The sequence below is a fragment of the Molossus molossus genome, unplaced genomic scaffold (genome assembly GCF_014108415.1).
Source record: "Molossus molossus isolate mMolMol1 unplaced genomic scaffold, mMolMol1.p scaffold_m16_p_1, whole genome shotgun sequence".
Classification (NCBI taxonomy): domain Eukaryota; kingdom Metazoa; phylum Chordata; class Mammalia; order Chiroptera; family Molossidae; genus Molossus; species Molossus molossus.
The window spans coordinates 200,518,063-200,542,052 of record NW_023425344.1 but is presented as its reverse complement, the minus strand read 5'-3'; the positions used below and the strand labels follow the sequence as shown (position 1 = coordinate 200,542,052).

At 45.1% G+C, this 23,990-nt stretch overlaps 1 non-coding gene and 1 pseudogene across 1 annotated transcript; one reads left to right on the top strand and one right to left on the bottom strand.

The window, feature by feature from the left end:
- Positions 1–5,155: 5,155 nt before the first annotated feature.
- LOC118621582 lies at positions 5,156–5,262 on the bottom strand. Its single transcript, XR_004957732.1, has one exon. It is a non-coding gene; the product is annotated as a U6 spliceosomal RNA (small nuclear RNA).
- A 13,937-nt stretch (positions 5,263–19,199) lies between these two features.
- Positions 19,200–19,603, top strand: LOC118616300 (annotated as a pseudogene).
- The last annotated feature ends 4,387 nt before the right edge of the window (positions 19,604–23,990 follow it).

Genomic DNA, 23,990 nt, shown 5'->3' with positions numbered 1-23,990 from the left:
CCTTTCCCTTTTAGATAAGTCCCTTAAACACCCAGAAGCACTGGGCAAATATTTGTTGAGTGTTGAATGAATGGATTAACTCACTTTGATTTGAAAATGCCCAACTGTTGCGCAGTATAAGGAAACACATTTGTGACCAGGCCTTTAGCCTCCTGGGGAGGAAGCATAGAGGGACTGGCCACAGCACCCAAATGGTGATACAATCTGGGGAAATCAGGCACCGAGGGGGACTAGAAGAGACCGAGCTGACTGGGACAGGGGATGTGGGTGGTTTTCTGAATTTAGCAAAGGCAGTTTATGATGAGACAGTTAGTGGCCCTCACCCCCTGGCTGTCCAGGTGTGCATGCCTGCTGCACCCTCTCAGCCTTACCCTTGCTGACCAGTCAGTTGTCCGGTGGCCTCTGCAATGTAGAGCGAACTGGAATCAAAGCACCAAAGCCAGCCTGCCAGTTTGCCTGCTGGGGGGTAATGGTAACACTGCCCCTGTGGTTCTGGCTGAAAGGCATAAATCAAGCCCCTGGCATCTTCTTTCACCCCCAGATGCTGCAGCAGTCACCGTGTGGGATTCCCTGCTTCCATTCTGACCTTCCCCATTCATCCTCCTATTGTCTACAACAGAGGTCCCATCATTCACTGCCCACTCGCTGCGTACAGGATCAAGTCCCAGTGCTCGGCAGGGCGGTCAAGGTCCTTGGAGGTTTGGTCCCAACTTACATGTCCAGCTTTACTACCCACCACGAGTTCTTGGCAACACCTGCCTGCCGCCTGCTTTTCAGACTCCCAGCCTGACCGAAAGGCCGTCCTCTTCCCAGAACCCGCTCAAATGCCGCTTCCTGTGCGGTGGGCCCGCCAGCTCCCAGTGGCTTCTTGAGTGCTTTCTGAAGTCTTGACTCAACCTGAAATTCCCCTTTCCTTCTTTTCCAACCTCCGGATTCCTAGTCTTTAGGACTTGGCTCTACTATAGCTCTAAAAAACTTTTAAATGATTTCTTGACATTATTTCAGACTTAAAGGGAAGTTGCAAGGATAGTACAAAGAATTCTTGTACATCTTTCACCCAGATTTCCTAAATATTAAGGCTTTTCCACATTTGCCTTAATCTTATCTATCTAGATATATAATTTTATTTTTTCCAAGATGTGAGTTATTTGTAGACATTATACTTTTCTACTCCTTCAATGTGCATGTTTTCCAAAACCAAGGATATTCTCTTACATAATAACAGAACAGTTATCAAAATTAAAAAATTAACTTTGAGCCCTGGCTGGTTTGGTTCAGCAATTAGAGTGTCAGCCTGTGGATCAAAGAGTCGCGGGTTCGATTCCAGTCAAGGACACGTACCTCAGTTGCGGTTCCGTCCCTGGCCCTGGTTGGGGTCGTGCGGGAGGCAATCAGTCGCTGTGTCTCTCTCACATTGATGTTTTTCTTTCTCTCTCTCTCTCCCCTTCCCACTCTATCTGAAAATAAATGGAAAAATATCCTCGGGTGAGGATGAAAAAAAACTTACTTTGATACCAACTATTATCTAATATACAAATTTTACTCAGATTTCATGAATTATCCCAGTAAAGTTCTTTTTTTCATCCTCACCTGAGGACATTTTTTGTTCAGACAGAGTGGGAGAGAGAGAGAGGAAGAGAGAGAGAGAGAGAGAGAGAAACATCGACGTGAAAGGGACACATCAAGTGGCTGCCACCCACATGACCAACCAGGGCCGGGGACAAACTGCAACCGAGGTACGCGCCCTTAGCGGGAACCGAACCCGGGTCTCTCTGGACCGCAGGCCGACGCTCTAATCGCTGAGCCAAACCGGCCAGGGCCCAGTAAAGTTCTTTATAGCAAAGGAAAAAACCCAGATCATGCACCACATTTAACCGTCATCTTGTCTAGGCAGTTATTTTAGAGAAAGTACCTCATTTGGGGTTTGTCTGATGTTTCCTCGGGAGGGGGTCACGTTGTATACATTTGGTCAGAGTATCCCTCCCAGAGGTGACGCTGTGTTTGTATTTGTGTCACAGAAGGTATATGACGTTGTTTTGTCCCGTTGTGGTGATGTTAACGTTGGTCACTTGGTTGATTTGTTGATGTGTCTGACTCCTCCCCTGGCCCATGAGACCCTTCTCGAGGTCAAGGAGGGGCTCAACCTGATGTCTAGCACCTGAAGATGTGGAGCTGCAGAGAGGCGAGGAACAAACACCAACTCAGCCTGGCTCTGTGGCTGCTTCTCAGCTACTCTGCACAGCAGCCCTATGACTTGGTGCTGGTTGTGCTCCATTTACAGGTGCACAGGGAAGACGAGTAATTTGCCCAAGGGCACTTGACCGATAAGCAGCAGATCCAGATTCAAATCCAGGTCTGTTCGCCACTTCCTATAACACGAACGCCCTGGAGATCATAGACAGTCAACAACATCCCCTGTCTAAAGAATGTTTTAAATGGAAAACTCAAACACCAAGACCATCAAAGAAAACTGAACACCCTCCTACATAATGAGGATGTTTTTTATTCATTTATCCCATCAACAAATATTGATGGTCGGTCTACTATGTACCAGGCAGTGTGATAGAGAGCAGGGGTGTGGTAGTGAACAAGCAGTCTGCATTGTAGTGTAGTGAGACTCTGCAAATACCAGCAAATCCCACTTAAGTGGCTTGAACAATAACAAGGCTAACTGTGGAGCAGCTCCAGGACAGACTGAGCAGATCAAAGATGACAGGGCTAAGATTTGTGTTCTCTGGAATTCCCGTAGCTTTCCCTTTGGGGAACATGTTTGCCTTAGTTTTAAGCAAGACATCCTCAAAGAAAACAAACGGGGCATTCCTGTCACGGTCCCTGTATATAGGAAAGGAAAGTCTTGCTAGAATCCTCCCAATCAACCTCCCTTCCACCTCATTGGCCGGAACCCCATCACCAGCCCATGCCTAAATCCTCCACTTGGCCAGACGAATGGGACACCGTGCCTCCCGCCACCTGGGCCACCTCCAGGCTCAACTTTCCCCAAAGCACTTGGTTGTCAGAAGAGCAGGAGGAGAGTGAACAAAACTGCAGTTTTCTTTCAAGAAGAAAAGAGGGGGAAAGGCTGTTGAGAAGGCAACTGACAGTATTTGTCAACTCTCCCATTAACTAACTTACCAAATATTTACAGGCTCTGGCTTCTTAGAAACGCTTGTTTATGAAAATATAAATTGGCCTCATTGCTATTCCTTATATTCATTGTATCAAGTTCTACTTTTTACTTACTAAGTTACATAATGCCTCCATATCTATCCCTGTATCTCGTCTCATTCTAAAATAAGGTCTCCAATTTCTGAGTGCACAGACTCTTAGCCAGGGGAGGTTTAACAAAGATTCAGTAACTGTTTCCAGGATGTTCATAGACACTGCATAGGGTAGGAGCTGGAGGGTTCTGCTGAGCCAGGCACTCACCATTTAGTGGCTGGGTAGGGAAATTCAGTGGAGGGGCCAGGAAGGCCGGGAAGATACTCAGGATCTATTTGTCGACTAGTATGGAAGTATTTATTTCAATATTTTAACAACCAGAATGATGGTACCCATGTGACAAGCTGGACATCAGCTCCAATTCTCACATGGCCATTCACAGTGTCAGTATACTGTCTATAGCACAGTCTTCCCTGCGTCTGCCCCATGGCTAGGCATTTGGGCTGCCTCCAGTTGTAGCAGCAGTATTAAGCTCAGTTCTGAGCATCTCCCTATCCACCTTTGTTATAATTTATAATATATAAAAATATATTTATATGATATATGTGTATTTATAAATACATAGTTCTTATTTTTATTTATTTGTTTCCTTGGAACATATTTCTCAAAGCGGTGCTCCAAGGTCAAAGGGTATGATCAATTTCATAATTTGATACCGTGATTTAAAAAGCATTAGCCAATGGTTTGGAAAGATCCTTGCCAACTTTTTCATCGACTGCTGTTGCTGGAGAGCTGGAAGGCACATGGCGTAGCGGAAAGAGGGTGGGCACTGGGATGAGGAGAGCTGGGCTCAGGTCTGGGCAATGTTACTTTTTAGTAGGGGTTGGGGACTGCTGGCCTCTCTGAAGCTTGGTTTCCCCAACTGTAAAACGGGGGAGATGCCATCTTTCACAGCACCAGGCACCGTAGGCAGCCATTGTCTCTATCCCTTCCTGACCTTGGCTGGAGGAGCTCGCCATCCTTTCACACCCTTACCATGGCCCACCTTTGAGTGATTAGTGATCAGTGTCCTGGAAGGTGCTGGTTTTGTACGGTAAGGAAATGTGTATACTGCCACCTTCTGGCGTAAAGAGTCAGTGTCCAGATGACTGGGGACCATGCTGCTCCCCTTGTGTCCCTGTGAGGATCTGTCCCAAGAATAAAGCTGCAGAAGGAAGGGAGGGGGTTCTCCCACCTAGCATGGCCCTGGTGCTGGCTTTAAGGAGATATCGTCCTTCTTCCGTGAAACATGTGGAGAAAGATGTTGGGTTTGAAAAAGTTTCTTGTAAATGATGGTGTCAACAATCTACTAAACCCTGTTTAGAGAGGCTGACAGCAGTGGTCAATGAGTCCACAAATATTTACAGAACATCCATCATGTGCCAGACCAGTGCTTTGGCAAACAACGTTGAATAAGACAGTTGGGGTTCCCACTGTCCTTGTCTAGTGGGAAAGTTTGTGAATAGGATTAATTATTTTAATTTTTTTATCCTCACCTGAGGACATTTTTGCACTTATCTTCAGATAGAGTGGGAAGGAAAGAGGGAGGAAGAGAGAGAGAGAGAGAGAAACATCGATGTGAGACGGACACATCGAGCGGCTGCCACCCACACAACCCCAACAGGGGCCGGGGACAAACTGCAACCAAGGTACGTGCCCTTAGCGGAAACCGAACCCAGGTCTCTCTGGACCATGGGCCAATGCTCTGGTCCCTGAGCCAAACTGGCCAGGGTGAATTAATTATTTTAAAATTAATATACTCGTCTGGCCGGTGATCGACCCACGCACGAAAAGGTCGCTGTTTCGATTCCTGGTCAGGACACATGTCCAGGCTGTGGGCCAAATCCCCATTGGGAAGCATGCAGAAGGCGCCCAATCGATGTTCTCTCTCATCGATGTTTCTGTCTCTTACTTCCTCTCTCTCTAAAATCAATAAAGGAAAAATATATACTTAAAAAAATATATGGACCGTTTCACGAATTTGCGGGTCATTCTAGTGCAGGGGCCACGCTAATCTTGTCTGTATCGTTCCAGTTTTGGTTCACATGCTGCCGAAGTGAGCACCGTGCTTTCTTCTATTTATTTAATTGAAGACAAAATGGCACTTATAACAAAAAATTTAAAACACAATATTTCACCTCCCAAACACTAAAGCTACCTTTATTTCACTATCTTCCAGCCCCTGTACCGTCATATGCACATTTTTAGAGCTATAATCATAATACATGTTATCCTGAGGTTTGTTATATTTTACCCATAATAAACTCTTCTCTATATTGCTACCTAATCTTCATCATTATGGGTCTATAAGAGGAAAATATGTGACTGTATCAAAATCTATGTAGCAATTCCCATAAGCTTAGACACATAGATTATTTTTTCCTTTTTCTCTTTTTGCTATAATAGATATTGCTGATGTGAACTTCTTCATGCAGATTTTTATTGCATTACTTTTCAGTAATTATGAATATGGTTCATCCCCTATGTTGCCATACTGCTTCCCAAAAGAACTCTTACTCATTTACAATGCCACCAAAATGAGGCCAGCGAGTCAATCTTGCTACATCAGGCGCATTGAATATTGTTGCTTTCATACAGTTTTGAGAATTAATATTTTAAAATTGGGTCCCAAATTTGCTTTAATCTGCATTTCTTCGGATACCAGTAGGCAGGTTCATTTTTTGCACATGTACTATTTATAATTGCTCTTGTGTGAAATGTCTGTTCATACTGTGGTTAAATTTTGAATGAGTTTCTTGTTTGATGTCTTTCCTTAGAAGAGAAAAAAGCAATAGGAGAGTGTAGTATTGCAGCCCAGGGTGTCGGAATGGTACTTACTACGTTATTCATTGGGTTAATAACTCCTTCTGGAATCTTCCTAAGAAAGCTCAGCTGCTCCAGAATCTAAAGTGCAAGTCTCTTGTTCTACCCAGAACGACAAAGTGAGAAAAGTGACTGTATAGTACCCTTGGCTGTGCTTGATTCAGTAGTGGAAATGACATAATTTTTTTTACTGTGTATGAATAGAGTTGGACACCAGCCTAGGTTATAATAATGCAAATGAAAATAATGTGACTGGAGAGTTAATTTGTTTCCTAATGATTATGAAGATACTCAGTGTCCTTGAGAATCTCAGTTGGAAGGGTCCTTCTGATATGATCCAAACCCCTGGCCCAGAGAAGTAGCGTGTCTTGACCAAACGCACACAGCAAGCTAGAAGCCCAGCTCATTCCCATTGCGGCTTTCCTGTGTCCTGAATGTGAACGCAAATGAACCTGCGATTCTCTCCTTCCAGGTGCCGCGCCGCCCCCTGCACTACAATTGTCTGTCTCCCAGTCTGGATGACTTCCAGAATGCAGCTGTGGAAGTACTTGGTGTTGGGAGTTGGTTTCCTCTTCCTGCATGCCTCCAACAAGAACTCCGGGCCTTTTCTTTCTGGGAACTCAAAGTATTGCACCATGTAGGGTTCTGAGCGGTAGCTAAAAGAGTCCGCCAGAGCACACGTCTTTCTCCTGGAAGACTACAAATGTCAGAAACTGCGCCTGCATGGAGGTGAGTCATTTTCTATTTTCTGCGATGATTAGATGAAGAAGGGAACAAACATTTGATTAACACATACTATGTGGTAGGCACTACCTCTCTTAATTTCTTAAAAACACCTGTTTAGTAACAGATTTGGAAATGGAGGCTCAGAGAAGTTGAGTAACAGCTAAGATGTCATTATCTCACTGATCCTCAGTTGGGGTGGGGGGACCGGAAATGGCCAGTCAGACCACTTGGGAGCTTTTCCAATGCATGTTTCCTACTGAGAACAGCGGCATCCTACACTGCCACCTGTGGGATTTGTGTGCCCAGGGGCTATCCCACAGATGATCAATTCCGGACGAGTGCCAACACTTGGCTGTATAATGGGAGGTAGATAGAACTTCATGTAGAGGGGCCGTGACAAAGACAGGAAAATAAGCACCTGGAAAAATTCCTTATTGAAGAAGAAATAGGAGAATACCAAGGACTGTGACACAGGGGAATATAACTGAAGACCAGAGATGATAGTCTTGGTGGTTGGGAGAGTTCAAGGAGCAGGCCTCAGGGCAGGCTGACCTATTCCCAGGAAGAATGTGGTCGGGGAGTGGCCAGGGGCTGGTGCAGGGTTGGGGGACACCTGTGGCAGAGTCTTGGTCTACCACACTCCATACTGAGAGGCAGTAGTTTTGGTAGGAGGAGCACTTGACCAGGAGTTCTAAGACCTGGTCCTGGTGGTGTGACCTCAGGCAAGTCATATCACCTCTCTGTGACTTAGTTTTGTTCTTTTAAAAATAGACATAAAAATAACCTTCTCTGGCTACCCCTCAGAAGGCTTACGGGAACGGATTGAGTTAACTCATATGAAAATGTTTTATAAATGATAAAACACTATGCAGATGTCACAGAGGGACTATTAGGCACTGCTATAAGTTCTAATTCATTATCATTCAGAATTTTAGCCCCTCAGTTTGTTTTGGGCTGTATTTTATCAATAAGGTAGAGTTGATGCCTATTGAGAATCTGCGCACTAAAGCTTGGCTTAGGGTAAGCCCCCCCATGTTAGTGACCCCCATCCCCTGTTCTGATGTTGTTGTACCATTAGTCCAACTAGAATGGATTTCAGCTACATAGAAAATGCCCTCTAATAGTAGTCTGACTATTCTACTCTTAAAAAAACCCAGCTCTTGTTTTTAAGAAAGAATTTTTGGTGAAAAGTTCATTCATGTAAGAATAAATATAGTATATAAGTACAATTTAAAGAACAATAAAACAAACCACATACTAAACTGAAGAAAAAATATCACCAGTACCTGCAAAGCTCCTGTTTGTCCATCCCTGATGCATTTTCTTTACTCTCCTGCCCTCATTTTGTGTTAATTTTTCTCTGGCTTTTTAAAAATAGTTTTACCACATATATTATCCTTAAATAATATATTGTTTAGTTTTCCCTCTCTCTGAACTTCTATAAAAGTGATCATATTATGAGTATTCTTCTATAACTTGCTTTTTGCATCTTTGATCTCCGTGTTGAGAGATGCAGCTGTAGAGCTGTAGTTCATTCATTTTCACTGCTGTATAGTATTCCACTGTGGGAATGTGAAATATAATTTATTTATCCATTGAACAACAAATGGACATTGGGTTGTTTCCAGTTTGGAAATATTATAAACAACACTTGCATATGTCTCCTATTGCATACTCTTGTGTGGTTGATTAGCAGTAGCTCTTTATAGATTCTGGATAGGACTCCTTGGCCAGTTGTATGTGTTAATTATTTTCTCCTGGTCTCTGGCTGGTCTTCTCACTCTGTGTACTTTTTTTTTTTTTAATGAATAGACATTTTTAATTTTAGTGCAGTTAACCTCAGTCTTTTCTTTCACCTTTTCCTTTCACTTTTGGCATCTTGTTCAAGAAATTATTTTTTACCTGAGGTCAGAAATATGATCTCCTGTATTTTCTTTTGTGTTTAAAAATTCCAAATGTCTTTCTTAGGACTGTTCTGTTTCCTAAGCTCCTGAATCTTTCTATAAAATGTTTCTGGAAGCCAGAGGTTGTTTCTATTCCCATAGGTCTCCTCTCAGCACACAGGGCTTTGAGTTCTGACAAATGTCAAGAGAAAAATTTCATGGAGTGGGCCCTGCAGGCCTAGCTCTCAAAGGCTACCTTTGCCCTGCGCTCTCTAACGGCCTCAGGCCCCTAGGGGGCGCCTTCACACCAGGCACGGAGCTCCCTGCAGCCCGTGGGGCTCTGAGATGGAGCCCAACCAGGGACTCCTCGTGCTCAGCCTGGGGCGCCCTTACCTCCTTCAGGCTGCAGGGGCAGCACCTCTGCATCAGCGGATGCCCTCCGTCTCTCACCCAGCTTTGCCCTGGGCCTGAACTGCTGGGGCCTGTGCCTCTCTCTTCTTGTTTTTCAAGGAACCACAGGAAAGCTTCCTAGTGGGTCTTGCTTTCACATCTGTACTCTCACCTTCTTACTCTGTCTCCTTTCTTGGAATTTTCCTGATTCCCTAATGTCTTCTGGGGGACAACTCAGTAAAGATGTTTTTATTGGGTCAGATGCTACTGTGGTTTAAGCCTACCCCAAACCCTGCAGCACGTAACTGATATAACTACTGCTTCCCCAAAGGGAAATAAACCCACTTAGGGGGCCACAAAAGGTATAAAATGTAAGGCTGAGGCATAGCACCCTCTGCTTGTTTGAATTTTGCCTTACCTTTTCATCTCCACCAGTTCATAGCTGGCTTAATTGTTTCCTCTTACCTCAGTTTTCTTATCTGTAAGACTGAGTTAATAATCACTGTCTTACATTTTTTGTAAGGACGACATGAGATAACACAGGTAAGGGCCACTGTGCCTGGCACATAATGGGAGTCCACAAATACTAGTTTCCCTTCATCTTAGCTGGAGTTCAGCAGCAAACAGAGCCCTGGCTGAGCCTATGCACTAGTGCTTCGGCTGATGTCATCCCAGGGGAGCAGAGGGGGACAGGAAATGAGGCAGGGAGGAAGCCAAGCAAATGCTGGGTGGTGCCACGGCTGGTTCTGGGTCATGCAGGAGACCCCTGGAGGAGAGGAGAGCTCCTTACCTGCCAGCACCTTCCCACCTCCTACCTCTCAGTAGTCAACGTTGCCCTGTGGGGTGCTGAGCCCCCTGCACTTCTGGGCTGGTACCTGAGCCTTCTGAGCAGCCTCTGGAGAAGCAAAAGCTTCTGTGAGTTAGGTTGGCTCAGGCCCGGGCATCTGAGCTGCTGTAGCCCCTGCTGCAGTGGGCAGGATGGAAACGCTACGCTCTGGCCCTTGTTCTCAGGAGGAAGCAGAGGCAACCAGAGGCACTAGGAGAGGGAAGGACGGTGGTGGCTGCTAGGGCTTAGGAGCTCGGGGACAGGTGAACTACTGCCAGGGCCACTAGGGCCAAGAAGCAGGGTGAGGGGTTGAAGCCTGGGACAGGGAAGGCTGGTGAGCCAGGGGGATCCAGGGAGTGTATCAACTGGATTTGGTATACCTTTCATTTTTCTCCTGTGAGCTCTGCTTCCCAGCGCAGCTAGCATCAGTGTGGATGTAGTGGTCTGTATTTATTAATTCATTCAATCATTACATGCAGAATGCCAATAAGGGTGCAGGTGAATTCCATTGTCATTTCACAGTCTCCGGGAACTGGGCACTGTGATTCGGTTCACAGTGGCTGGGCACCATCCGTCCCTGTAGGATCAGACTTCCGGCCTCACAGCACAGGTCCCTCCTCACTTGTTGTCATTCCTGAGAAGCCCCTGTATTCCAGCAACGCCCTGAGGCTTCTGGGGTACCAGACTGAATATCTATACCAGAAACGTCCATGACCACCAGGAGCATGAGCTCCTGCGAATGTCGAAGATTGACACAGGGCTGCAGGCAGTGGGCACGTTCAGATGTAACGCCTCAGTCTGTAGGTAAGAAAACTGAGGCCCGAGGAAGGCTCTTATTCACGTCACACAGTGAGTTAGTGGCGGGTAGGGACTTGGACCCAGGTCTCCCGGGTCCAGTACCTGTCATCACCAGCCACAGGCCCTTAGATAATGGACTTTCCTGGGTTCTGGTCAAATTCTTTTCTCTTTTTCTGCCCATTTCACAGTCAGATGGAGTTTGGGTTAGGATTCACTGAAGCACTTCTATTTCTTGTCTATTCAGTTTTGTGGCTCCTTGGGTCTCTTTGACTAAATTCTGATCTTGTTTAAATCCAATATGGTATAAAAATGGGGAAAATATTCTCTGAAAACAGTCTGGAAGTTCCTCAGAAAGCTAAACATTGAGTTACCATATGACCCAGCAAATTATACTCCTAGGCATGTACCCAAGAGAGGTAAAAGCACATATCCTCACAAAACTTGTACACCAATGTTCATAGCAGCATTATTCACGATACCCCCCAAAATGGAAACAACCTAAATGACCATCAACTGAAGAACGGATAAAAAAACGGGTTATGTCCATACAACAGGCTGTTATTTGACAATAAAAAGGAATGAAGTGCTGATACATGATAAAATGTGGATGATGAGCCCTGGCTGTTTGACTCAGCAGTTAGAGCATTGGTACATGGACCAAAGAGTCGCGGGTTTGATTCTGGTCAAGGACACATACCTCGGTTGTGGTTTGCCCCCGGCCCTGGTCAGGGTCGTGTTGGAGGCAACTGGCTGATGTGTCTCTCTCACATAGATATTTCTCTCTCCCCCTTCAACTCCCCACTCCCACTCTATCTGAAAATAAATGGTAAAATATTCTCGGGAGAGGATTAAAAAACAACAACAACAAAAAACGTGGATGATGAGACTTGAAAACCTTTGCTAAGTGAAAGAAGCTGTCACTAACAACCACGTGTATGACTGCACTTATAGGAAATGCCCAGAAAAGGCACATCCAGAAAGTAGATTAGTAGTCTCCAGAAGCTTGGAGGTGGGAAGAACGGGAAGTGACTACTACTGGATATGGGTTTTTTAACTGAGTGATGAAAATGTTCTGGAATTAGGTTTTGGAGGAAAGCCACAATGAGAAATGTGCTGTAACATAAAGACCTACGCTTAAGCTAGATGCTTGATCCTAAAAGAACTCTATGAGCAGGTCTTCCGCTCTGAAAGGTGGAGTCGAGTGGTGGGAGGGCTCTGGCCTCATAAAGTAGCTACTCAGGGCCTAATTCTAATCCCAGCTCCCCCACTAACGAGATGCCAGACCTTAGTCAAGTTATCCTTTATCAATCTCAGTTTCTTCATCTGTACAGTGGGATAATAAAGTCTGTCTTGCAGGTAATTGCATGTACAGTGCCTCACACTCCATTTAGTTGCCTGTGGTTTCCCTTTCTCATCTCTTCTCTAATCTCAGGAGTCACTCATGCAATATTGGGGGCACTTGTACCCTCTAGAATAGCGTTTCTCAACCTGTGGGTCTCAACCCCTTTGGGGGTCGATTGACCCTTTCACAGGGGTTGCCTAGGACATAACAGTAGCAAAATTACAGTTATGAAGTAGCAACAAAAATAATTTTATGGTTGGGGGTCACCACAACATGAGGAACTGTATTAAAGGGTCGCGGCATTAGGAAGGTTGAGAACCACTGCTCTAGAAGGTGCCAGAAGCTTTTCTAAGCGAGTGCTTCTTAAACTGTAACATACATAGGAATCACTTTTTCTCCTCATTGCTTTTCTCAAACTCTGTAGGTTCGTGACAAGGACAGGCCATCTTTCACTAATATATACATCAAATCACTTGAGGATCTTGTTAAAATGTAGATTCTGAGTCTCTGAGTCATAGCCTGAGATTCTGCATGTCTAAAAATCTCCCAGGTCATGCTATTGTTTCCGGTCCCTGAAAACACCTGCATACTATGGTACTAAGTCACTGGAAATCTTAAGCTAGAATGATTTATAGAATCTTCCTCAAGTAGCAAACTTTGAGTAACTATTTAAGGTAGATAGAGATCAAATAAATGAATTTGGGTTTCATAACTATAATACTTACAAAGACAGAGTCTGAAATACTAGAAAAGATTTTTAAAGTTCTTTCAGGTGTTCACAGAACTATTTTTAGCCTTCCACGAGGGTCCAGAGTTGACATATAAAATTCTAATTTGAACTATTAAAATTAATAGTTGCAAGGAATGTCAACATTTTCCAAGCACAGCTTACATCTAGTATCTCTTTTAATAAATGTAAACCAGCGATTTGCAACCTTTTAATCTCCTGGCACACCTAAACTAAAATTCTATGGCACACCAAAGAAAATATTTTGAAAATTTTTTGCTTATCTGATAAAAAATAGGTATAATTTTGATTCATTCACACTGGATGGCTATTGTTGTGTTGGCTGTTGTCTTTTTTTTCTTTTAATCCACACCCCAGGATACTTTTTTTCCATTTATCTTCAGATAGAGTGGGAGGGAGGAGAGGAGAGAGAGAGAGAAAGAGAGAGAGAGAGAGAGAGATATGGAAAGAGAGAAACATTGACGTGAGAGAGACACATTAATTGGTTGCCTCTCGCATGACCCCAACCAAGTCCAGGGACCGAATCGCAACCAGGTATGTGCCCTTGACCGAACTCAAACCCAAGACTCTTTTGTCTGTGGGCCAACGCTCCAACCATTGAGCCAAATTGGCCAGAGCAGTTGTTGTCGTTTTTTTATTTGACAGTCTACAGGAAAGAGGTCAGTGCCCCTGACTGCACAGTCAGGTACTGCTTGTTTTTTTGTTTGTTTGTTTGTTTTTTGTCCTCACCCAAGGACATTTTTCCATTTTTTTTGTTCAGATAGAGTGGGAGGGAGAGAGAGAGAGAGAGAGAGAGAGAGAGAGAGAGAAACATCTACAAACATCTACGCGAAAGGGAAACATTGAGTGTCTGCCACCCGCACGACCAACCAGGGCCGCGGACAAACTGCAACTGAGGTACGTGCCCTTAGCGGGAACCGAACCTGGGTCTCTCTGGACTGCAGGTCGACACTCTAACCGCTGAGCCAAACCGGCCAGGGCAGGTACTGCTTATTTTAAAAGTTCTCGCGGCGCACCAGCATGCTGCGGCATACCTGTTGAAAATCGCTGGCTTAGACCAAATCCAGGCAGAGCGGAATAACTGTTCTTATTTCATAGATGACAACACTGAGGCTCAGCCAGATTAAGTGATCTGTTAAAGGCACTTGGATTGTCCCTGGATCCTCCCTGCATCTGTGTCCTGTCCCCCTCCCTCTTATGATGCCATGACACAGGATTTTATGCAACTTTAGTCTTCCCTCTTGTCCTGGGGGACAGGCAAGGCAGCTTCGGGGACAAGGAGACTAGAGCACCCCTAACAAAGGGTATGGCCAGAGGTGCAAGGTAATAGAGTAGTAATATTTTTACCCTTCTCCCTGACCCCACCCCATAACCCAGGATTTAAAAATGCCAGTCTTGCCTATACTCAAACAAGCATGTTTGGGATGCAAACACCCATCCTGTTATCTTCTTGTCCTTGTTTCTAGGGCAGCAGGAAGGTAAAAGGGCTCCAGCCTTCAGCCTGACTCCCATTCACACAGTGTACCTGGGCCTGTCTGACTTGGCCCCTGAAAACACTCAGGCGTTTGTGGGGGAGGGGAGGAAGGAGGGAAGCAGAAACCATCTCTCTTCAGGGTTGGAGCTTATGTGTTCTAATTCATCAGTTAGGTATTCATGATTTTCAACCTTGAGTTTTCAAAATATTAATGCTGGGATCTGGGGTGGGGCTGGGTTTTTTAAAAGTTCCCCAGAAATTCTAATAGATAGCCAGGGTTGAAAATTGCCAGACTAAGGTCAAGGACTTGAAGAGATCCCATTACTTCTCTCCACTCTGTCCTATGTCAGAGACTTTGCTCACCCTGAATTAAAAATGTCATGCGAAACAACCAGAGCTGGTGAGGATGTAGAAAAAGGGGGACTTGAGCACACTGCTGGAGCGAATGCAGACTGGTGCAGCCACTATGGAAAACAGTATGGAGTGTCCTCAGAAAATTAAAAATGGAACTGCCTTTTGATCTAGTGATCCCACTTCCAGGAATATATCTGAAGAAGCCTGAAACACCAATCAGAAAGAAAATATGTACCCCTGTGTTCATAGCAGCACTGTTTACAGTTGCTTAGATCTGGAAACAACCCAAGTGTCCATCAATAGATGAGTGGATAAAAAAGCTGTGGTACACATACACAATGGAGTACTATGCAGCTGTAAGAAAGAAAGATCTCTTATCCTTTGAGATGACATGGAGGGACCTGAAGAGTACTGTGCTAAGCGAAATAAGCCAATCAGAGAAAGACAAGTACCACATGATCTCACTTATTGGTGGAATATAATGAACAAAATAAGCTGATGAACAATAGATCCGGAGACATGGAAGCAGGGAACAGACTGATAAACCTCAGAGGGGATGGGGATGGGGGAGGGGAGTAGGGAAAGATAAACCAAAGAATTTACATGCGTATATGCATAACCAATGCACGCAGACAACAGTGCAGTGAAGGTAGGGGGTGAGGGGTGGGAGTCAGGAGGAGGGGATCAATGAGGGGAAAAAGAGGGACATCTGTAATACTTTCAATAAAGATAATTAAAAAAAAAAAAAGTCATGTGTGCCCTGGCCAGTTTGGCGCAGTGGTTAGAGCATCAGCCTGTGGACCAATGAGTTGTGGGTTTGATCTTGGTCACAGGCACATACCTCCATTGCAGTTTGGCCTGGTCAGGTTGTGCAGGAGGCAACCAGTCGATGTGGCTCTATCACATCAAAGTTTCTCTCTCCCTCCCTCGCTCCCACTCTATCTAATGATAAATAGAAAAGTATCCTCAGATGAGAAAAAAAAAAAGTCATGTGAATTCCATTCCACACAAATGAAGTTGTGGGTATGAAATGTGGGCTGGAAAGGAGGCTGGCTTATTTCTTGGCTCAACCACTTGCTATCAGAAAGGAAGTACCTGGAGGAGGTACATGGGCACAGACCTTATGGGCTTGCATCCTAGCTCCACTGCTAAATAATTTAGTGACTCTGGACACACTGCTCAGCCTTCCTAAGCCTCAGTTTCCTTATCTGTGAAATGGGGCTATAGGTTGTTGAAGGGATGAAGATCTGGGAAGAGGAGAAGAGGAAACACTTCCATGACCCTGAGCACAAATGTCTCCTGAAGTTTTGCATCTTAGGCACCTAAGCTGCAGGGAGGGAGATGATTCTGGAACGTGGATTGCAGCTAGTTGTGAGGGCTGTGAGTGCCCTCCCCACCCCAGGGAAGGAGTATGGGCTTCTGCTGGCTTCATGGGACACTCTGAGAATCTTTAAGTAGGAGAGTAACATCATAGGATGTTTATTTTGTTGTTAATCCTCACCTGAGGATATTTTTCCATTGATTTTTAGACAGAGTGGAAGGGAGAGATGGGGAGAGAGAAACATTGATGTGAGAGATACACATTCAATGATTGCCTCCCACACAACCCCGACTGTGGCAAGGGATCGAACCTGTGAACCAGGTACACACTCTTGACCGAATTGAACCCTCAACCCTTCTGTCCATGGGCTGACACTCTAACCGCTGAACTAAACCAGCCAGGGCTAAGATGTTTTATTTTAACTTTTTTCTATGTTGTCTCATCATGATAGAGACTATTACAATGAATATGTATTTTAAAAGTTTCTACTTCTAACATGTTTTTAAAGTCATACAGTATACATCAGCATTCCAGAACAAAAATTCTCAAGGGATTTTATTTATATAACCAATACTTAAAAGTATATCCATCCTATGTGTAGCTATTTTAACACAGTAACACTGTATATATTTTCATTTCTATTGAATTATAAATCCTGGTAAGTAATTGTGAAGTCTGAGCAACTCTGCCAAGTCATAGAAGAATATGGCTTACTATTTTTATTTGCATTTTAAAAGTAACTTTTCTTTGAACAGCTTCACCCAGTAACTACTGACATGCACCTATGCTTACTGGGCATACAGTATGTTCCCACCTCTGTAATGACGTGGGCAGATAATCCAATACCTTCCATACTTTTAGAAATAGTAGCCAAGTTTCAGCATAAAAGTGTCCTCCCTGCTTTTTCACAAGTTACTTTGAATATTATTTGGCTATTTCTTAAAGTACTTTTACCTCCTCCCCTTTCTTCTTCTTACTTTTTATTTAAAAAATTCAAACATACAGAAATTTTGCAAACGTAATGCAACAAACACTTGTTTACCCTTCAACGAGATTCACTAACTTAATATCTTAACACATTTTCTCTCTCCATAATGTACATACACATACATATATAATTTTTCTTCTGAACCACTGGAGAGTAAGTTGCAGATATCATAGCTCTTCATTCCTAAATACTTCTGCATGTAAAAACAAGAGTAGCCCTGGCCGGTTTGGCTTGGGGATTAGAGCATCGGCCTGTGGACCAAAGAGTGTCAGGTTGGATTCCAGCCAAGGGCATGTACCTCGTTGTGGTTCGTCCCCAGCCCCGGTTGGGGTCGTGCAGGTGGCAGCCAATTGATGAGTCTCTCTCACATAGATGTTTCTCTCTCTCTCTCTCTCTCTCTCTCTCTCTCTCTCTCTCTCTCCCACTCTGCCTGAAGATAAATGTAAAAATATCCTCAGGTGAGGATAAAAAAAAAAGAACAAGGGTACTCTTTTATATAATCACAACACAATGTCCAAATTCAGGAAATTTAACATTAATATGATATAATAATACACACTGTTTAATCAAACTTCACCAGTTGGTCCAACAGTATCCTTAAAAGCAAGTTTTTTTTCCCCAATCCAATTTCCAATTCAAGGTCACACATATTTTATTTCCTTTTTACTTCTCATTCTCTCCAATCCTGTTTAATCTCATAGTATTCCTTTTCTTGCTTTGTCTTTCATAATATTGCTATTTTTGAAGGCTATGGACCAGTTTCTTTCTTTGTAGCATGTCCCTCAATTTGGATTTGTCTGATTGTTTGTTCTCTCATGATCAGATCCAGTTTATGGATTTTTGGCAGAAATACTACAGGGATTGTGTCCTCAGGGCATCAGACCAGGAGGCACACAATGTTGATTGTTTCCTTCTTGGTGATGTTAACTTTATCCTTTGGTTAAGATTGTGTTTCCAAGCCTCTCAGCTGTAAAGGGATCCTTTACCTTTGTAATTAATAAATAATTTGTGGGAAAGGCTTGCAACTGTGTAAATATTCTGCTTCCCAACAAATTTCACTTGATGATTTTATCATCCTTTGAAGATGTTTTGCCCGTATCACTTCAGTAGAATAGTTCCAAAGTGGTAATTTTCTTACCTATCATTTCTTCTACATTTATTATTTGACATGAAGATGAGCTTTCCTTTCTCTTGCTAGTTCTTATTCTTCACTTACTTATTTATCTACATGTATATATGTTTATATTTATAAGTATCAGTTTAGTCTGATTAATTCTTTTGGAATGTGTGTTATAATCTTTTACTGTTATCATTTATTTTGATGCCAAAATTGTCCCTGATTTGTCTAGGAATAAACCCCTCATGGTGGCTCCTTTTTTCTTAAATTTTTTATGTCCCTATCAGTTCTTTTTAAATTAATTGAGGTGTTTTTCATAAAATGGTTAGTGCTTTCTCATTTTCTGGGCCCCACAAGATGTTCCAGGCTCACCTTATATTTCCCTGCATTAGTCCTGGACTCAACCATTTCTCCAAGCAGCCTCCATCCTGTTAGTGGAGAATGGTTGCTAGAAACCTAGATGTGGGTGCTGGGTGTGGTAGAGAATGCATTTTAGAAAAATAAAATAAAACTCAGCAGGTCATGTGGGGGAAGCTGTACAGGGAGCCAGCCAATAGACTTCTCCCTTCCTTCTCGTCTTCTCTGCGGCCCTTTACTCAGACACTGGCTTCCCTGGGCTGGGCTGGCTGAGGAGGCCCAGCTGCAGAAATGAGGGAGCCAGGCCTCCCTTTTCTGCTGCCTCCTGGGGTCTGCAGTCCCTTGGGTTTCATCTTTGGTGAACCTCAGAGCCTGTCCTGCTCTGAAACTATTCAACCTTTCCTATGTTAAAACATTTACCGCCCTGGCCGGGTGGCTCAGTTCATTACAGTGTGGTCCTGTACACCAAAAGGTTGTGGGTTCGATTCCTGGTCAGGGCCCATACCCAAGTTGTGGGTTTAATCTTTGGTCAGGGCAAATACGGGAGGCAACTGATTGATGTTTCTGCCTCCATGGATGTTTCTCTCTCTTTCTCTCAACATATCCTCAGGTGAGGATTAAAAAAAAAAAGACTTTTAACCCTGCCCCATTTTTAAATGTGCTTCATTCTTTGGAAATAGGAATAAGATTTGGACTCAAACTCACTCTGGTTCCTCTACCTGTGTGACCATGAACAAGTTAATGTTTCTGGGCCTCAGTTTCCTCTTCTCTAAAATGGAGGAATAATCTTTAATGTAAAAAATAAATTAATGTGTGGTTCCCCCAATAGCTGCCAGGGTCCGGCCCGGGTCACCATGATCCATTTCGTCCTCATCTGAGCAGAGCCGGCAAGACGCACGGCCGAGTGGTGCAGTTTGATGACGATGAAAAACAGAAGTTGATCGAGGAGGTGCACGCCGTGGTCACCGACCAAGATGCCAAACACACCAACTCCGTGGAGTTCCGGAACTTGAAGATCGTTTCCCCACGCTAACTGCCTGTACTCCTGCACCTGTGTGGACTCCGTGACGACGACCTGGCCTACCTGGGGGCCATGCACAACCTCGCGCAGGTCTTAAATGGAGGTTTCCACAACGTCTGTGAGCTGGGCCTGGTGTTCAACTTTTACAAGGTTTACACGGTGGTGGATGAGCTGTTCCTGGTGGGCGAGATCTGCGAGACCAGCCAGAAGGTGCTGATGCTCCAGTCCCCGGAGTAACGGTGGCGGCTCCTGCGCCCCGGACTCCCATGGACTTGCCTGCTCGCTTCCCCATCCCGGGCCTGGGGCGCACCCCAGAGGCCCCCCTCAGCTGCCCAGGAGGAAGTCATCCAACTGGGTCTGGGCCGCATGGGAGGACACTGCACCCCACTGCCTCCGGCCCCAGCTATGGCCCCAGCTATGGGTGGAGGTCACCTTGCATGTATTGAGCAACCATGTGGTTGTCGTGTGATGCTGGGAGTGTGCATGTGTGGAGCCCCCAATAAACCTGTGGTCCCTCCCCATGCCAAAAAAAATTAATGTGAAAGTGCTTTGTGAACAACACCTCCATTAAAATGTAAGGGGCCGTTATTACTATAAAGTTTTTGATGTATTAATAGCTTAATGAGTGAACCTTCTCAAGTTACCAAGGCAATTTGATGAACTGGGAATCACTTTGAAGCCAGAGAGATCCAGTTTACTATTAATTACTTGTGTGACCTTGGGCAAAGTGACTTGACCTCTCTGGGTCTCAGTTTCTTCATCTGTAAAATGGGGTCACAATACCTACGTGTAGTTTGTTACCGGGTGTCTGTTGAGTGACAGGGCTTGCTACACTGACCAGGGCTGGAGTGGGAGGAGGGGGGTGATGAGGGTTGAGTATCAGGGTGAGAGGGCATTGGGCAGGATTCTCAATCTTGGCTGAACCTTAGAATTACATGGGGAGCTTTTATTTATTTATTTTAAAAGATTTTTTAAGTTTGATTTTTTAGAGAGAAAGGAAGGGAAAGAGAGAGAGAGAAACATCGGTGTGAGAGGTAAACATCGATTGGCTGCCTACTGCACGCCCCCCTACTGGGGATTGAGCCTGCTACTGGGCATGTCCCCTGACTAGAAATCCAACTGGCGACCCTTTAGTGCACAGACCAGTGCCCAACCAACCGAGCCACGTGGGCCAGGGCATACGGGCAGCTTTTAAAAAATCTTGATGCCCAAGCTGCACCCTGGGCCAATTATAGCAGAGTCTCTGGGAGCTGAGACCCGGTATCAGTAGCTTTGATTCCAATGTTAAGTGAGCTCATAAATTTAAATCTAACTCCTGCTGTTTCTTCTCTGCTCTTTCTCGGGACTATGGCCCAAAGGGTAGCTAATGGCGGCCATCCTAGGCCTGGGGGCAAGGTGGGGAGGAAGGCACTTCAGGTGGGTGAGCTTTCAGACTCCCTCATACCCGAGCAACTGCCTTGGGCTGCCTGTTTCCTCCCGCCAGTTAGGCCGGACTGGCTAAGTGACATCATTTGAAAGCTAAACAAGTCAGATCGCAGCATGCTGCTGAAGCCTCACCATCCCTCACATACATCGGGTCTTATTTTTAAAAACTCTCCTTAATGATAGTTATACACTGAAATGTTGTTGAAGCTGCCTGTTCAAAACATCAACAATATACTTAAATGTATAATGAGCACATTATGCATTTAACCTGGGGTTAGGTGGAGAATTGTCATCTTGACCACACGATGTGCTGAGGAGAGGTTTCCAGGAGCCCACGTGGGCTCCCTCCAGCCAGGCCCTTCCAGGCCGGGCTGGTCCCTGGCCCACATTTGAGTAATTTGGGCTTGGGAATTACAATGAAGCTTTGTGTCTATATGACGTTCTTGCTAGCATATTTTTGGAGGGCCTTTAGTTTAATGCCTGAACGCCCGAAGATGGAGGGCTGTGTCTCCTTGCTTCGTCAAAGGGGCGGCAAGAGCCAAAGCAAAACCAGGAGTCTAGGCTCCGAGGACCCCCTCTCCGCCTGGAGCAGATGTCGTTGCTTCCTGGAGACCTTTCCCTTTCCCGGGTAAATGCCCGATTCCACCTGCAATGAGGCCTGTGGCACAGATCATGCAATCAGTAGTGCAGATGGTTCTCAAACTGTCTGGTGGCAGAACACCTCGTGTCACCCTAGCATGTGCCAGGTGCCTTATGTGCACTGTTGTGTCTAACTGGCCCTCTACCCTACAGGATGGATATTATCCCCACTTATTTTCCAATGATAAAACCAAGGCTCCGAGAGGTGAATAAGTTGCCCAGAGTTACACAGCTAATAAGTAGCAAGACGGAGACTGGAACCCAGGGCTGACTGACAGACGCCACTCTCAACACTAAGCTACACTACTCCACGTGGCCCAAGTTATCAGCAGCAACCCCACCTCCTCTGGGGTACAGAAATCTGAGGAGTCCTGAGCAAGTCTTGCCTCTCCACAAAACAATCAGATCAAGAGGTACCTGCAGAAGTCGTCCTGTCTTTCTGAAATGACTCCCTCTTACCTCTATGACCACCACCACACACACGTGACCAATAGCTACGTAACAAGCAGCAAGGAAAGGCATTTCTCTTCCTCTGGCTGTTCCCATCCTTCTCTGGAAAGCTCATTGTGTGGACACACCTAAGTCACATCACAGGCCATCAAGACATGTTTCTGGTTTTCACTCTCCCTGTGGCCTCCCTGTGTTTGTGCCTGTCTGGTGCTGGTCCCCCTGGGCAGCAAAGGCTAGAGTTTATCTTAACATCTAGTCTTGATTTGGTGTGTGTGTGTTGGAGGGGGGAAGAGGGTGCTGCTTGGACAACAAACATTTATTTCTCACAGTTCTGGAGACAGGGAAGTCCATGATCAAGGTGTGGGCGATTCAGTGTCTGGTGAGGTTCACAGATAGCCATCTTCTGGCTGTGTAGTCACACGGAGGAAGGGATGACACAGCTCTCTGGGGTCTCTTTATAAAGGTATTAATCCCATTCATGAGGGCCCAACCCTCATGACCTAATTACCTCCCACTTCCCAGTACCATTGCTTTGGGGATTAGGTTTCAACATATGAATTTTTTGGGAGGGGACACAAACATTCAGTTTATAGCAATGGAAAATTCCTTGAGGGCAGGGATGCAATCTGTTTGTCTTTGCCTTTGTTTCTTTCATTCCTACTTTGGAAACCCACTCCAAAGTAACCAAAGCAAAACACAAGCAAGCAGATGGGGATTAGCCTGGATACGGGTGAAAACTGATCTCGGACAAAGAACCCAAGCACTAAAGCATGCTTAACCCTCTCTCCTCTTCTTTCCTCCTCCTCCTCCTCCCTCCCTTCCCTCCACTTCTTCCTGCCCTCCCTCTCCTCCTCCCTCCCTCTCTCTGCCTTCCTCAGATTCACCAGATCCCTGTCTCCTCTCTAGACATCCATTTCCTCTTTTCTTCTTTGTCATCTAATCTTGATTTTTTAAATTCATGTCCATAGAATTGCACTCACAGCATTAAAGCTGAAAAGGATCTTAAAGATTACCCATCTAAATTCCCTGTGTTTATAGCTGGGGAAACTGAGGTTTAGAGTGGTTTAGACATCCACTAAGGGAACGCCATGAATTAGTGGTCAGAACACAGTATTAACAACCAAAGGCTAAGTCAAGGGCTCCCCTTCCCCTTGTTGGTCTGTCCTAGAGTTATGTTTCTCTCTGGCATTTTGATTCCTTTTATAGAACCTACCACTGGGAACCCTCCTCGAAGAGATGAGGCAAGGTGTGCAGGACCCTTGGTACCTGTGGGTGGGTACGGAGAAAGGAACAGGAGGTCACTCACCCTGACCTAGGCCACAGCTTGAGATCAAATGCAGCCTGGAGTGGTGCTAGTCACCGAGCATCTTTTGAAGCTGCAACTCCATGTGGCAGAAGTGTGACTGGGCATTTGGCAAAGTCCCAAGTGGATGGCAGTGTGAGTGAGCCCCGGTGGCAAGGGAAATCGAGGCCTGGGTCCTGGCCCCGCTTGCCCAGAGGACCAGCTCTAGGCTCCTTAAGAGCTTTGGCTTCAGCACAACCTCGATGTGTGGCAGGTACTCAGTGAATTATTGCCTTTGAAACCACCTGGGGAACCACACAAGGGATCCAGGTGCATTCTGGAGGTGTCTCGTCCTGTTTGGGACAAAGAACAGTATCTCACTCTTATTCTGCAGATTCAGTTCTGAATGATTTTAGCTCTTTTTCAAAAATTCAATTTACCTTTCAAGGAAGAAGACTGGTTACTGTTGATGAGATTCAAAGAAAAGTTCCACAGACTTTGAAGGCATTTCTACTGGAAGAGTTCCCACAGGCTTGGGGCAGTGACTCTCAACCCTCTGCCTGTTAGAACCACCTGGTGAGATCTGAACACTCGCTATGCCCCAGCCCCGCCTGCCTAATTCAATCAGAGTGTTGGGAGGTTGGAACCCGCTCCCGTGATCCAGGTGAGGACCCCTGGCGGAGTCTCCCGGGCTGCTGACTTTGAGCATGGCAGCAATGGTTTGAAGAGCTAAGTTCCCATGTGATTGCTCCAAACTGTCCCTAACCACCTTGTCATTCCAGTTTACCCTCGCAGAAGGGCATGTAAGGGTCCATTTCATCCTCTGAT